The sequence below is a fragment of the Macrobrachium nipponense genome, chromosome 31, assembly GCF_015104395.2.
Source record: "Macrobrachium nipponense isolate FS-2020 chromosome 31, ASM1510439v2, whole genome shotgun sequence".
NCBI lineage: Eukaryota > Metazoa > Arthropoda > Malacostraca > Decapoda > Palaemonidae > Macrobrachium > Macrobrachium nipponense.
The window spans coordinates 17,437,886-17,452,795 of record NC_061093.1 but is presented as its reverse complement, the minus strand read 5'-3'; the positions used below and the strand labels follow the sequence as shown (position 1 = coordinate 17,452,795).

The following is a 14,910-nucleotide window of genomic DNA, read 5'->3' as shown; positions in this document are numbered from 1 at the left end:
GTGAAGGAGAGAGAGAGAGAGAGAGAGAGAGAGAGAGAGAGAGAGAGAGAGAGAGAGAGAGAGAGAGGAGAGAGAGAGAGAGAGTAGCACACGCATAGGCCTATCTATAGAGATACTTAATCATTATATTTACTTTTGAATGATTGAGTGAATAATTTTTCAAATGTGTTTTAAAAGAGAGAGCGGAGAGAGAGAGAGAGAGAGAGAGAGAGAGAGAGAGAGAGAGAGAGAGAGAGCACAAGCATAGGCCTATCTGTAGAGATACTTAATTCATTAGATTTACTTTGAAAGATTGAGTGATAATATTTTTTCAAATGTGTTTTAAAAGAGAGAGAGAGAGAGAGAGAGAGAGAGAGAGAGAGAGAGAGAGAGAGAGAGAGAGAGAGAGAGAGAGAGAGAAATTATAGATAATTTGTGACGGACTTGTGACGGGGAAAGGCAGAAGAAAGAGCGATGAGTCGGTGCACAGATACCTGGGAAACGGGGTGATATGACTACCAAGATCATGCTGCACTATGCTAGATAAAATTTGAAGGATCAGAATGTTCAAGTCAATTCTCTAAGAAATTCATACCCTAATCTTGATTTCATTCGACAGTTGTCATAACATTCAAAGATTGTAAAAAGATGTGGAAAATTTTAGACACAGGCTGCGGTCATTCTTGCTCTCTTGATATAATCTGTACTTTTGAAATCGGGTTTCATCCACAATCATTCGGAGTTCCCGGAAAAGCTGTGTTAAGTAAAAATAGTTATTACCACAAATAACTCAATATGTATTGCACAGGCAATTAAAGTTTTATACTATCGTGTAAATAATGCTGATGTGTTGGGAGATCTTTCAGCCTCGCAGCAAAGAAATGCAGTCGTGTAGGGCTGTAGGCTACTACGAACTGCTTTGTAATGGGAGCATATAGCCAGAAAATCTTTGATGTTTAATGACGGTAAATTTGTAAACAGCAACTAGCATTCGATCCATGTCAACGTCAAAGTAATCAGTGTGAAATCCGTTACGTAAGCCAGTATCCAGTGACTTGCGCTTTTCCGCTCAAAGTTCTAGGGCTCCTCCACATCATAGAAAACGCTCTTGCGGATGCAACTAGATTTGCTCAACCTACCTTAGCCTTAGCAACATTGGCTGCCATTGACGTCAGCTAACATTAAACGTTTTGGAATACAAATATGAGTTTGTAGAAGCTAAAAATAATTGCATTCACCATTTACAATGATACAATAATATCCCCGTTCATGAAGGAAAACGAGTATATATTGTCGTCGTGATACATAGTACTACAATCAGAAATTCACATTCTATCTACCAGATCTCTATGAACGAATCCATCTGAGAAATCCAATTTACTTCGACATATATAGTGTTTTTAAGTATCTGAACGGTTTTGTTTTGCAGTTTTAACTAATATGATATAATTTGCAGTGTATTTTCATATTCTAGATTAAATTTAGCGATATTATGTCTTTTCAGTAAAAACACATGGGAAATTCGATGAACGAAAGCTAATGAAAACTGTATCTTCAGTTTTCTTGTCGAGTGTACATACATGCCTTTATTTGTGTTCCAAATGTTCAGATTCACCAGTCATCTGTCTGCCAGGCAGATGAAGGTTGTCCCAACATGAATGACCCATCTGCTTCCTCAGGTCAGGTCTCAATCACTAACCTCACTTTATGATAAAAGTCCTAATCATAAGTTTCCAAGACGTTTATTTTGCAGAATTTCGCTATATTGTGCCAGCTTATCGCCAATGAATTTTCTTTTCTTTTTTTTTCTTTAACTCTAATTTGTTTCAGCCCTTTTTCTCTTAAGTGGACTCAGTTGGTGAAAGAGCAGATGTTATCCATTTAAACATTTCATCTTCATCTTTTGGACCACCAGCTTTATAAGGCATAGCTAACATTTAGTAATTACCCTTCTGATCATTCTGAAAATTTTGCTGTTTATCAGTATTTCCTGCAGTCCAGAAGTAGTATCACAATTTTTGAAAGTAAACTGCATTTTTCCTAACTATACAAACTGAGGTCCTTTACATTAGAAATCACTTTCATTGTAGGCTGGAATATGTCTAGAAGGTGGGTAGGCCTGCCTGCCCAGAAGTAAACACTTCACTTTGGCTTTTGGCCCAGGTTTCAGATTGGGGGTGGCATGAGGTGGGCATTAATGTAAATGCCCTCAGGTTTGTACAGTTAGGGAAAATACAATTTACCTAAAAAAAACCGTGAATTGTTCCTACACGATATAACAAATCCTTAGTCCTTTACATTAGGAAGACTCACTGATTGGTGGGAGTAATCTGAGTGAGCCTCTAGAAATGAATGGAGTTCAGCACACCTGGGCTATTCCTCCTGGTCGTAAGAGGGAGGAGGAGTGTCCTGCCTCTGACAACTTGATCAGAGTACTATAGGAGCTGCATGATTAAGAATCAGACTTCCGGGCCTTTTCAAAATGAGTGAGGAATCATAACTCATCCAAAAAGGGCTGGGAAGAATATCTAGAGTCAGAGGCATTGATGCAAAGTTCTGGGAAGGGTTTGCATTATTGCCAGTCTCCTTTGTCCCCTTGCTAGATGGTCTTGCTCCTTCGTAGCTACAGCAACATACCAACAGGACAAAGTAATGACTGGTCTGGATAAACCAATACAAAGTCCAAAGTGCAGGAGATCAAGGATGATTTGGACTTGTCCACAGATGCCGAATGATTGTGCATTCGATATGAAGTCTTGACATGACACCTGCATTTTGAAGGGTGATATTGAGAATGAACCATGCAAATTGTCTATCTTCTTCACCAACGATGTGTAAAGACGAGATGATGATTCTCACGAGGTATGTGCACATTAGACGAGAGTCAAATGCATTCAAGAGACTGAGGTCCCTGTGATGGCAAGTCAGAGAAGTTTCTCATCAATAGTTGAATCTCAACTAAGGAGAAACAATACTACTTTGTGAATGACTATGGTGAATGTGGACCTATGTCTTCACAGTTGAATTGGAAAGGAAGTGAACTCTCATGATTTTGATCATAGAAAATGTCCCGTTGATGACACCAATCAGTGAAGAGAGCTCTAATCTCTGGCGTTTCACAGAGGACTGAAAAAGTTACTCCGCTATTTCATTGCTACTCAGCAAGAAAGTCGATGCTTGAAATGAAGGCGGAGAGTCTTTTAGTAATGAAAACACAGGGATTGTACTGCCTGAAGAACTGCTTATTGTGGGTTGGATCAGGGAGGAACTTTTCTATCTACTCTGGAAGCAGAGCTAGTTGGGTGGGGAACAGGCGAAGTCTTCTGTTATTCATTTTCAATTCAGGGTGAACAAAGAATAACTGAACACTTTATGAATTAGAAAATGATATTGTTAAGATACAATAAAGTTTTGTACATACTTACCTGGCAGATATATACTTAGCTATAGACTCGGTCGTCCCGACAGAATTTCAAAACTCGCGGCACACGCGACAGGTAGGTCAGGTGATCCACCATTCCCGCCGCTGGGTGGCGGGGTCTGGAACTATTCCCGTTTTCTAAGCCATAATTTCTCTTCCACCTGTCTCCTGAGGGGAGGCTGGGTGGGCCATTAATCGTATATATCTGCCAGGTAAGTATGTACAAAACTTTATTGTATCTTAACAATATCATTTTTGTACAAGTAACTTACCCAGCAGATATATACTTAGCTGATTGGCACCCTTGGTGGCGGGCAAGAGACAGCTAAAAACAAAATAATACTTAAACTAAATACATTAAAAAACAGGGAAAAAACAACCTATGTTCTTGGATAACATAATCCATAGTTCCTACCTTATTGGGCTGAAGACTTCATGAACTACTGTCGATGAGTCTGCTTGCCTCAAGAGTTTCAATGAGGAATGAACCTATGGTTTGAATAACTCTTGGATCGTGTCAATGGGGGCTAGCCCGCTTACGCGACAGAGCCTATACTGGATCGTACCAATGGGGGCTGACCCACTTACATGGTAGAGCCTTGACCTTTTGTCATATCAATGGAGACTCGCCCTCTTACGTGACAGAGTTAAGGTTATCAAACAAATCACAAAGAGCACTGAAGCCAATCCCGATCACCTTTGACCATGTTAGTATTGTTACAATCTATGAATTGTAAGAGGGTCCCTATTCCCTCTGACAATTAACCAATAAAAACAACCACCAATAAACAGTAAATAAAGCCTTAAACTAAATAGGAAGGATTAGCCTCAGCAGTTTCTCCCAGCACTGAATTCGCCGAAACATACGCTTCCCAGAGCAAAGCACTTTTCGTACGAAATTTTAACGTCTCTTAGGTAATTCGAGGCGAACACCGAATTACATCTCCAAAATGTCGACTCTATAAGAGCCTGAAGCGACCATGTTTTGTGAAATGCCATAGACGTAAGCTATGGCTCTCACTTCATGAGCTCTCACTCTGAGAACCTTGAGATGCTCTTCTTCGCACTTAAGGTGAGCTTCCCTTATTACATCTTTTATGAAGTATGTAAGGGCGTTCTTAGAAATCGCTCTTTTCGGATCTCTTACAGAGCACCAAAGACTTTCTTCTGTACCTTTCAGCAACTTCTTCTTCTCCAGGTTAGAAACTTGAGTGCCCTGACTGGACACAAAGTCCTTTCTAGTTCTCTCCCATGTTAATGAAGATAGTCCTTTTATCTCAAAGCTTCTTGGCCAAGGCTTTGAGGGATTTTCATTTTTCGCTAGAAAAAATGGTTTAAAGGAGCAAATCGCTGCATCCTTCTTAAACCCCACTTTACCTTCCAAAGCTTGCAACTCGCTAATTCTCTTGGCTGTTGCTAACGCAAAAAGGAATAATGACTTTCTCGTTAAGTCTCTAAACGAAGCTGCGTGAGACGGTACAAATTTTTGCCGACATTAGGAACTTGAGGACCACATCCAAGTTCCCAGCTAGGCTTCTTGATTACATGTTCTTTCGTGGTCTCAAAAAGACCTTATAAGGTCATGAAGATCTTTAATTATTCGTCAGATCTATTCCTCTATGTCGAAAAACTGAGGCCAGCATACTTCTGTAACCCTTCACTGTTGAAACTGCCAGGTTACAGTCTTTTCTCAAATATAGGAGAAAATCTGCGATTTCAGTTACAGAGGTACTGGAGGAGGATATTTTCTTTCCCTTACACCATCATTCTAAACAACTCCCACTTCGACTGATATACTTTAGAAGTGGAGACTCTTCTGGCTCTTGCAATAGCCTTCGCCACTTCTCGTGAAAAGCCCCTTGCTCTGACAAGTCCTTCGACAGTCTGAAGGCGGTCAGACTTAGAGCGGGGAGGTTTTTGTGAAACCTGTCGAAGTGGGGTTGTTTGAGAAGATCGTTCCTTAGTGGAAGCGATCTTGGAAAATCCACTAACCACTCCAGCACCTCTGTGAACCAATCGAGAGCCGGCCAGAAGGGAGCGATGAGGGTCATTCTTGTTCCTTCCGAGCAAGCGAACTTCCTCAATACTTCTCCTACTATCTTGAAAGGAGGGAAGGCGTATGCGTCCAAAGCCCGTCCAATCTAGCAGAAAGCTGTCTACTGCTACTGCTTGAGGATCCGAGATCGGGAGCAATAGGTTCTAATCTGTGATTCTTGTTGGTCGCGAACAGGTCTATATTGGGCCTTCCCCACAGATGCCAAAGTTGTTGGCAAATCTGAGGATTGAGAGTCCATTCCGTGGGTAGGACTTGTTCTTTTCTGCTTAAAGATCTCGCCCGGACATTTTCTCTCCCTGCACAAATCTTGTGAGGAGAGAGATCTTCCTTTCCTGTGCCCAAATCAGCAAGATCCTTTGCTGATTCGTACAGGGAAAAGGAATGCGTCCCCCCTTGTTTCTTTATATAAGCGAGGGCTGTTGTGTGTCCGAGTGAATCTGAATCCCCAGACCTGAGACCTGTTCCTCGAAATGAACCAAAGCTAGATGAATGGCTGTTAGCTTCTTTCTTGTTTATGTGCCAGGACACTTGTTCTCCTTCCCAAGTGCCTGACACTTCATTGCGAAGCCTAGGGTCGCTCCCCACCCTGAATCTGAGGAGTCTGCAAACAACGCTAGGCGAGGGTTCTGTAAGCGAAGGGAGATTCCCTTGCTTAGTTTCTGTGGATCTAACCACCAACGGATATTCTCCTTGATCCCTTTCGAGATTGGAAATGTATCTCCTAGATTGTTGGACTTCCAATCCCACTTCTCCTTCAGATAAAATTGAAGGGGTCGTAGGTGAAGTCTTCCTAAGGAAACGAACTGTTCCATCGAGGAGAGGGTCCCCAGTAAGCTCATCCATTCCCTCGCGGAACAATGTTCTTTCCTTTTCCTTAAGAAGACTGACACCTTTTCTAAGCAGCGTTCTCTCCTTTCCTGCGAAGGATACGCTAGAAAATCCCGAGAATCCATCTGAATCCCCAGATAGACAATACTCTGCTGGGGAGTCAGCATGGATTTTCTCGTGATTTACTAAAAGTCCTAAGGACTTTGTCAACTTTAGTGTAACTAATAGGTCCTCCAGACATTTTTTCTCCGATTGGGCTCTTATTAGCCAATCGTCCAGATATAACGAGATCCTGATCCCTTCCAGATGTAGCCAATAAGCTACATTCTTCATGATGTCCGTGAAGACTTGAGGGGCCGTCGAAAGTCCGAAGCACATCGCTCGGAACTGGAACACTTTCCCTTGGAACATGAACCTCAGATACTTCCTTGCTGCCGGATGAATTGGCACATGGAAATACGCATCCTGAAGGTCCAGGGACACCATCCAGTCCCCTGGACGAAGAGCAGATAGAACAGAGGAAGACGTCTCCATTGAAAATTTCTTCTTCAATACAAAGAAATTCATTGTGCACTGACGTCTAGAACCGGTCTCCATCCCCCCGATGCTTTCGGTACCAGGAATAGCCGATTGTTAGAATCCTGGAGACTGGAGATCTTGAACCAGTTCTACCGCTTCCTTGGAAATCATCTGTTCCACTGCTTCGCAACATAGGCAAGCTTTCGGACCGGATCCGAGTATCTTGCGGTCAACTCCCTTGGAGTTGTCGTCAAGGGAGGATTTTCCCTGAAGGGGATCAAGTATCCTTTTTTCAGGATAGAGAGGGACCAGGAGTCCGCTCCCTTCTGCGCCCAGACTTTGGCAAAGTGGAGTAGCCTGGCGCCTACTTTCGTCTGGAGGACTTCCTGCTCATCTAGATTTCCCGAAGGATCTTCTAGATGGTCTACTCCTTCTCTCTGGTCTGCGACCTCTAAGAGGGGCTCTAGAAGAGGAGGCACCTCGAAAGGGCTGAACAAAAGAGGGTCTCTCTTTTTCTCTATAGGCACTGCCGGCCTAAACTTCTGGCCTGAGTGCGTGAGGAGATCCTGAGTTGCCTTCTCCGTAAGAGATTTAGAAACCTCTCTAACAGTCTCTTGTGGAAAAAGGTGCGGGGATAACGGTGCAAAAAGAAGAGATGTCCTTTGCAAGGGTGATACTGCTCTTGCTAAGAAAGAGCTAAAGACAGATCTCTTCTTTAATACTCCCGTTCCAAAAAGAGAGGCAACTTCCACAGAACCGTCCATGACCGCTCTGTCCAGGCAAGCCAGGACGCTCGAAAGTTCCTCCATGGAAACAAAAGTCAGTGTCCTGAGCTCTCTTCGCTAACGCTAAACCCAAAGCCCAGTCCATAAAGTTAAAGACTTCTAGGGTTTTAAAGAGGCCCTTTAGAAGGTGGTCTAGTTCACACATGCCCCAAGTCGCCTTAGCAGACAGCAACGACTTCCTCCTAGCAGAGTCCACTAAGGAAGCAAAATCTGCATCTGCGGAAGAAGGCAGACCTAACCCCATAGGTTCTTTGGTCTCGTACCACCTTCCTGGTTTGCCTGTTAACTTGGAAGGAGGGCAGGAAAAAACTGTCTTGCCCGCTTCCCTTCTGGAAGTCAACCACTCTGAAAAAGTTTTTAATGCCTTTTTCATACAAAGAGCGGGGCGCATCTTGACGAAGGAAGACGACTTGAGAGCTTTAGTGCTGGACATCAACGATCCTGGTGAAAAGGAGGGTCCGCAGGATGAAGGGAGTCTCCGAACTCCTTTAGCAGCAAAAGAGAAAGTCTCTTGTAGTCAGAAACTGCTACATCTACTGGCTCTTCGTCTTCCGATACCTGGTCCAACTGATCCACAGAAGGAGATCGTTTTGGAGTGATCTGGCTCTTCCCGGGAGAAGAACTCCTTTCCCGAGAAGGGGAGAGCGCGGAACATTAGCATCTCCTATACGAAGAGTGAGGCTCCTGCCTGTCGGAAAACACTCTTGCGCCTACTAGACTCTTGTTGTCTAGGTTCGTCAGGTTCGTGGCGCTTGCTAGGCTCCTGGCGTCCTGATTCAGGGCGCTTGAAAAGATCCCCGTGTCCTGCTTCCTGACGCTTAACAGGCTCTTGGCGCCCTAACACTTGACGCCTAACGTACTCCTGGCGTCCTGCCTGCTGGCGTCCTAACTCCTGGCGCCCTGACTTCTGGCGCCCTGACTCCTGGCGCCCTGACTCCTGGCGCCCTGACTCATGGCGTCCTGGCTCATAGCGTCCTGATTCCTGCCTTCTAGCCGAATCCTGACGTCCTGAATCCGTGTTGTAAGAGGCTCTTGACGCCCTTTCTTGCGTCTTGCTGCCTCTTTGCGCCTGTCTGGCTCCTGGTCCTGTAGACCCAAGGGATCCTGATACCTAAATCGGTTTTCCGGTTCCTTGCACCTAAACCGATCGAGACTTCTGCTTGATTCGCGGCGTCTCAGAGGGCGCTTCGGGAAGACAGCCTATAGGGCGAAAGGGCTCTTCTCTCCAGGAGAACAACTCCTATCAGACGAGTCTCTCGACGAAGGCGATAAACGCCCTGGAGATCGTGAGGGTTCTCTCCTATACGAAGCGGGGCGCTTAGCGGAACTCTTAACAGGGAGCGAGACATCCTTCCTCCTTGTAGAGTCCTTAGCAAAAAGAGCCTACGAGAGAAGCTAACTGCTCTTGCAGGTTAACCAAAAACTTCTTCGTAGGATCCTGAAGAAGAAGGCCTCCCTTGGTCTAGTCTTCTTAGGTCCCAGAAAGGCCAATCCTCGGGAAAACGCTCTGGGGTGGAGTCAGCGCGTCTCCTTTAGGCGCCTTCCAGGCTCTCTTCAAAAGGGCGCGAAAGAGAGGCGAACTCCATCCTCGTTTAGGAGAGGAAGAGTCTGAGGCCGAAAAACATTCCTTTAGGACGCCTTTTTCTGCGGCAATCCGAGGCAGCCTGGGGGGGGGGACTTAACAACAGGATCTGCCACGAAGGGACGCCTGAACGTTTGGGGATGTTATGCATCCTCCCTGCGGCTTTCGACATTCCTCCTCCCCTGGTCCTGGGAGTTTGGAAGCGGTCTAGGCCTAGGAGCAATGAGGAACGGCAGAACGCCCCCAATCCACTGCACTGGGGACACTGCACAGTCACTATCACCACTCTTACCTTGGTTTAGAGCTCGTAGCTGAGCTTGAAGTTTCTTAATTGAAGCTTTTACATTTTCCCTCTCTGACGAAGAATCTTTGGATTCAGAACAGGGAGAAGCAGCTGAGGCTAAGGGAAAATTGTTAGAAGGAGAGTTAATTTCTTGTTCTAAGGAGCAAGATCTACTAGATGACCTAGCTGAAGCCTTTCTCACTCTATCTCTCTCAAGCTTCCTAACATATGATGATAATTCCTTCCATTCAAGCTCCGTAAGGTTCTCGCATTCCACACAGGTGTTAATAAAAGAACATTCATTCTCCCTGCATTTAGCGCAAATACTATGAGGATCTAATGCCGATTTAGGCAGCCTAACCTTACAATCTTCCCTACTGCAAACTCTAAACATAGGTGAAGCCTTAGCGTCAGACATCGTGAAAGAGTAGTCAAAACCAAAGTCGAAAAAACAGTCCACAATAAGCGTATGCCAAGCCAGAGAAAAAACAGAATATGTCACCAAAAAACCAATCCAAATTCTCGGCAAACGAGTTGAAATCCAAGATGGAGGAACGAACAATAGGTGTTGTCCGTTCAACCGACAGAGAAATTATGGCTTAGAAAACGGGAATAGTTCCAGACCCCGCCACCCAGCGGCGGGAATGGTGGATCACCTGACCTACCTGTCGCGTGTGCCGCGAGTTTTGAAATTCTGTCGGGACGACCGAGTCTATAGCTAAGTATATATCTGCTGGGTAAGTTACTTGTACAAAAATATATATTACAAGACAAAACTCAAATTGTCTGAAAAAAATCATTCTGCGTTATTGCAGCGGCCGATGGGGCAAGTGTGATGGAACAGAAGACTACAGACTTCTGTTATACCGAGGGGTAAACAGAGAGATGATAATGAGTCTAATGATATACTCTTTCTGAAAATTCTTGCAACAGCAAATGTGGAGCACAAGACATGAGCCTTACGTGAGATTCCAAGCCAACCAGAGACCTGTCTGTGATGGCCAGGCAAAGCGCTTTTAATTGGTAGTTAATCTTCGATAGAGGAGAGACAATATGTACTAAGATGAACAGAATCTCAGTTAGAAGGCAGTACTCTGGCCCTCGCTTGACTCCTTGTACTGAGTTGCCTGATAGTGCATTCCATGTTGGAATGTGTTCGGCTTAGAACCATCGAGTGCAAAAAAGATACACTCGAGCATCTGTATTTTAACCGGAATGGGAGGGAAAGAAACCCTCTTGTTCAGTGATAATGCAAATGTTGTGGTGTTGTTGGCAAACAATACCACTAGTCATCTCGAAATCAAAACCGGAAACTCTTGGGAGGCCTGAAAGGCTGTCCTGAGCTTCAGGTTAATTAAGAGAAGGTACTATTCATCTTGGTTACATACCAGAATAATTAACTTCCAGATATGTGCCTATTACTCGGATGGTGCAACTAATAACAGACGTGGAAGCCTTCAAAGTGGGAGGTGAGGAGGCATCAGATGACAAAGACGATGAACCCTGTGAAAACTTGCTGCAACACAGGAAGGAAGGGTGCTATGTCATGGCAAGGGACTGCACTGATCAAGACCAGAGTTAGTTCGGTAGAGATGGCTGGCTGAGCAGATCATCACTACCAATTAACTATTCTCCTTCGAGGCCGAAGCTCCAAGAAGGAGAACAAAGAGGGATTCTGTGTCTGCTGTCATGTATTCCGACCCTAAGGTCCAAGACACGAGGATGTTATACTTGACCAAGATTGCAGTTGTAATCAGCACAATAAAACATTTTGTTGCCTATATTAGTTAAATTATGAAACTTTTTATTCCCAGGGTCATGGTTTGAACTGAAAATGATATTGTTATGATACAATAAAGTTTGTTCATACTTACCTGGCAGATATATATATAGCTGTATTTTCTGAAGTCCGACAGAATTTTAAAAACTTCCGACACATGCAGTGGTCGGCCAGGTGGTTAGTACCCATTCCCGCCGCTGGGAGGCGGGTATCAGGAACCATTCCCATTTTCTATTCATAATTTTTATTTCCACTGTCCCCTGAGGGGAGGTGGGTGGGTACTTGATTATATATATCTGCCAGGTAAGTATGAACAAACTTTATTGTATCATAACAATATCATTTTGTTCATGAAACTTACCTGTCAGATATATATATAGCTGAATCCCACCGTTGGAGGTGGGAAGGGACAGAATAGAAGGATTTTGGAAAACAAATGCATGCAGATGATTTACATCTTGGTTCCACCTGTTAGCATAGCTGACTTCGTGATTACTGTCACCCAAGTCTGCTTCTGCTTTACTAGAGTTGCCAGCGAGGTAGAGGACCTATAAAGCTGGTGCACTCCAGATGATCTGTCAACGGGGGCGGTGGGCGTGACACAATGTGACTAGACCATATTGACCATACCATGAGGGCTAAGAAGTAAAATAAATATATATATATAAATATATATATCACCAACTGACCAACCTAGCCAAAGTTAAGGTGTGTTAACTAAGGCTTAAGAGTTAAGAAGTCGCCGTTGTCGGCGACTCAACAACTAAATTAAAAGCTCTTCCTAACCATTTTCTACAGGATAGGATGAGTGGTACTTCTTGCCCCCAAGATTGTGTCTGCAGACACGTATGGCCCTAGAGCAGCAGATCTCATATGCCATCTTCACATCTCGCAGGGAGTGTGAAGTGAACACAGAGTTGCTTCGCTAAAACATGGTACTCAGGATGTTGCTGAGTGCCATGCTCTGTTGAAATGCTTCTGAGGCCGCGCCCTCACCTCGTGAGCATTCAGATAAAAAGATTTCAAATCTTTGTGCAAACACAATGAAGGAGCATTTTTGAAAGAACTCCTTAACATTAAAGCCAGGGTGTTCTTCGATATGGGCAAGTCTGGTCTTTTTCGGAACACTGCAGATTGCCCGAATGACTTCGACTTTCTTAGTTTTATGTATGATAAAACTTGAGAGACCCGACAGGGCACAGGACTCTCTCTGGCTCCTGCCCACTAACTTGTGCCATCCTTGCTTCCAAGCTCCTGGCCAAAGGACAAAATGGGTTTCCATTCTTAGGCCACAACGGAAGGCTTAGAGAGCACACCGCCTTGTGTTCTCTAAAGCCAAAACTTGTGACAATGGCTTAAAATCTCACTAACCCTCTTTGTCGTATCTAGGGTGGTTAGAAGAAGGCCTTCCTGATCACATCCAAGAAGTTAACAGGTAGGAGAGGTTCGAATGCTTTGACATCAAGAACTTCAGACTACGTCTAAGTTCCATATTGAAAGCTTCGATCTGGAAGATGCACCAGTCAGTCCGTCTGTACTAAAGTCAGGTGACGACCAGTTGACAGTCAGACGAATCAAGGACAGGCAAGGGCTGTACCCTGAAGACCATAAGGCAACTATTCTTCGCTGAAGGATGAGTGTCTGGACTGCCTGGGCGATTCAATCTAAGCAAACCTTGGGGGGTGTATCAACGCCACCCAACGTCGTCAGCGGAATCAACTCCTGAGCAAACTCCTGACTCGAGCTTCTGGTGCCAGGAGAAAGGAGCAAGGAGCAAAAAGGCGATTCAGTCCCGAAGGAAGAATGCCTGACAGTCCAACCTGGTCTGTTACACGATCATCGGGGGTGTATAAACGCAACCGACTTCGTCAACAAGAAACTCAGGGCTACTATATGTCGCCTGATCTCGCACGAGTGTCTGACTCCGAGAAAACAGGTGAGACAAAAAGTAGATGGCGAGTGAGTTTCGAGATTCCACAGAACTCAAAGATCGTGAAGGGCTTTGTTGTTTGACAGACGCAAATCTCTGAGCCCAAAGGCCGTCAACAACATATTTGCGTATTCTTTAATAGTTGTGACTGCCAGCTTTATTTCCCATTCTTCAGACGGAAATGGAACGACGGTTAATCTTATTCCTGTCAACATCTCGGATAGTCTGAACGTAGTCAGACTCAGAGAGGAGAGGTTATAGGTACCTTTCGAGTTAGAGTAGACCGACTCTCTCGGAAAAGGTCCTTGGAAAGTGAACTAGGAAGGATGTGACCTCTGTGAATCCAGGATCCTGAAGGCCAACATGGGGCGATCAGCGTCATTGTCGCTCCCTGTGACGTCATAAATCCTCTTATTACATTTCCTAAGCGATTGAAAAAGGGGAAAAGAGACTAAACATCCATCCCCGTTCAATATCATAGGATGGCGTTTAATGGTACCGATCCCGGATCGAGAATAAGGGAGCAGAGAAGAAGAAGCCTCTTCGTCCTCAACATATCGAAGAGAAGAATGAAAGGGCGTCCCTAAAGTCTCCACAACTCTCCACTTACTTCTAAAGAAAGACTCCACTCGGAAGTCAATAGTTGCTGCCGCCGATCGAGACGATTCGTACGGACTTTTGCAATCCTGTAACGAACTTCTAGAGGATCGTTACATTCTACGCCTGTTGTTATAATAGGCTCTTTCTCGTAAACTCGAACAGGGACCGAGAGAAGATACTTCTTAAGATATGAGAGAGCTGTGGAATATCAGAGTTGATCTGGACCACTGGTTCCAAAAACTCGTTTCGAGGACTGGAGGGACGACCGAATTGCTTTTACTTCTTTCAGATTAAGATCCAGGACATCTGAAACCCTATCTAGATGTCCGGCACCTTCTTTCTATCACCTCAGGTGATAGACGCACTGAGAGATGTTCAGAATCATTCCTAGATCTTGAATAATATTTCAGTTTCCCGGTAGGAAAAAACTGTGGAGGTCTAAATTGCAGTCTATTCGGGGAAAAAAACTTCTTCAGGAAGGAAATGGTCCCCAGCAAGCTCATCCATTCCCTCCCCGATGTATGCTTACTTCCCTAATAAGGCTGCGCTTTGCCTAAGCAGGAGAGCATATAAAATGTTGCGGTAGACTCGTAGTTCTATACCGTGCGGTAATGAGCACCGAAAGGATTAAGAGATAACTCTGTTGAACATAGTAAGGCAAAACGAATGCAACGTTTATTCATTCACGTAAGAAATCCCCTCAATCTTAGGCTAAAGTCCGTGATTGTAGGACAGAGATACAGTTAGTCAGTCAATCCTGCAGGAGAGACGTAACCGCCAGCACAGAGATACGGTTAGTCAGTCAATCCCACAGGAGAGAGAGACGTAACCTACCGCACATGACAGCGCACGATCTGTTACTGGCTCGATTGGACAGGACAGACACAGCAGCAGCCAGCAGCTTACGAACGTCGTCTCTTCACTTTATGTCTGGGTTGCCAGCTACCCTATTCTACGAAGAAATAGGTCCGTTATTTTTTGAGCAGAAAGAGACTCTCAAGCTGGTATATTTAGCGAAACAGAAAACGCTAATATATAGATGCGTTTGTGTCGTCAGAACACTACCATACAACGGTAAAAGATAAATCGGAAACTCCTGGAAGGCTGCAGGGAGTAACAATTAACCCTTAAACGCCGAATGGACGTA

At 44.5% G+C, this 14,910-nt stretch overlaps 1 protein-coding gene across 1 annotated transcript in view; it reads right to left on the bottom strand.

The window, feature by feature from the left end:
- LOC135206653 (probable ATP-dependent RNA helicase DHX34) overlaps window positions 1-14,910 on the bottom strand; it is a gene marked incomplete in the record, with an annotated part of 314,170 nt that overhangs the window by 285,678 nt on the left and 13,582 nt on the right.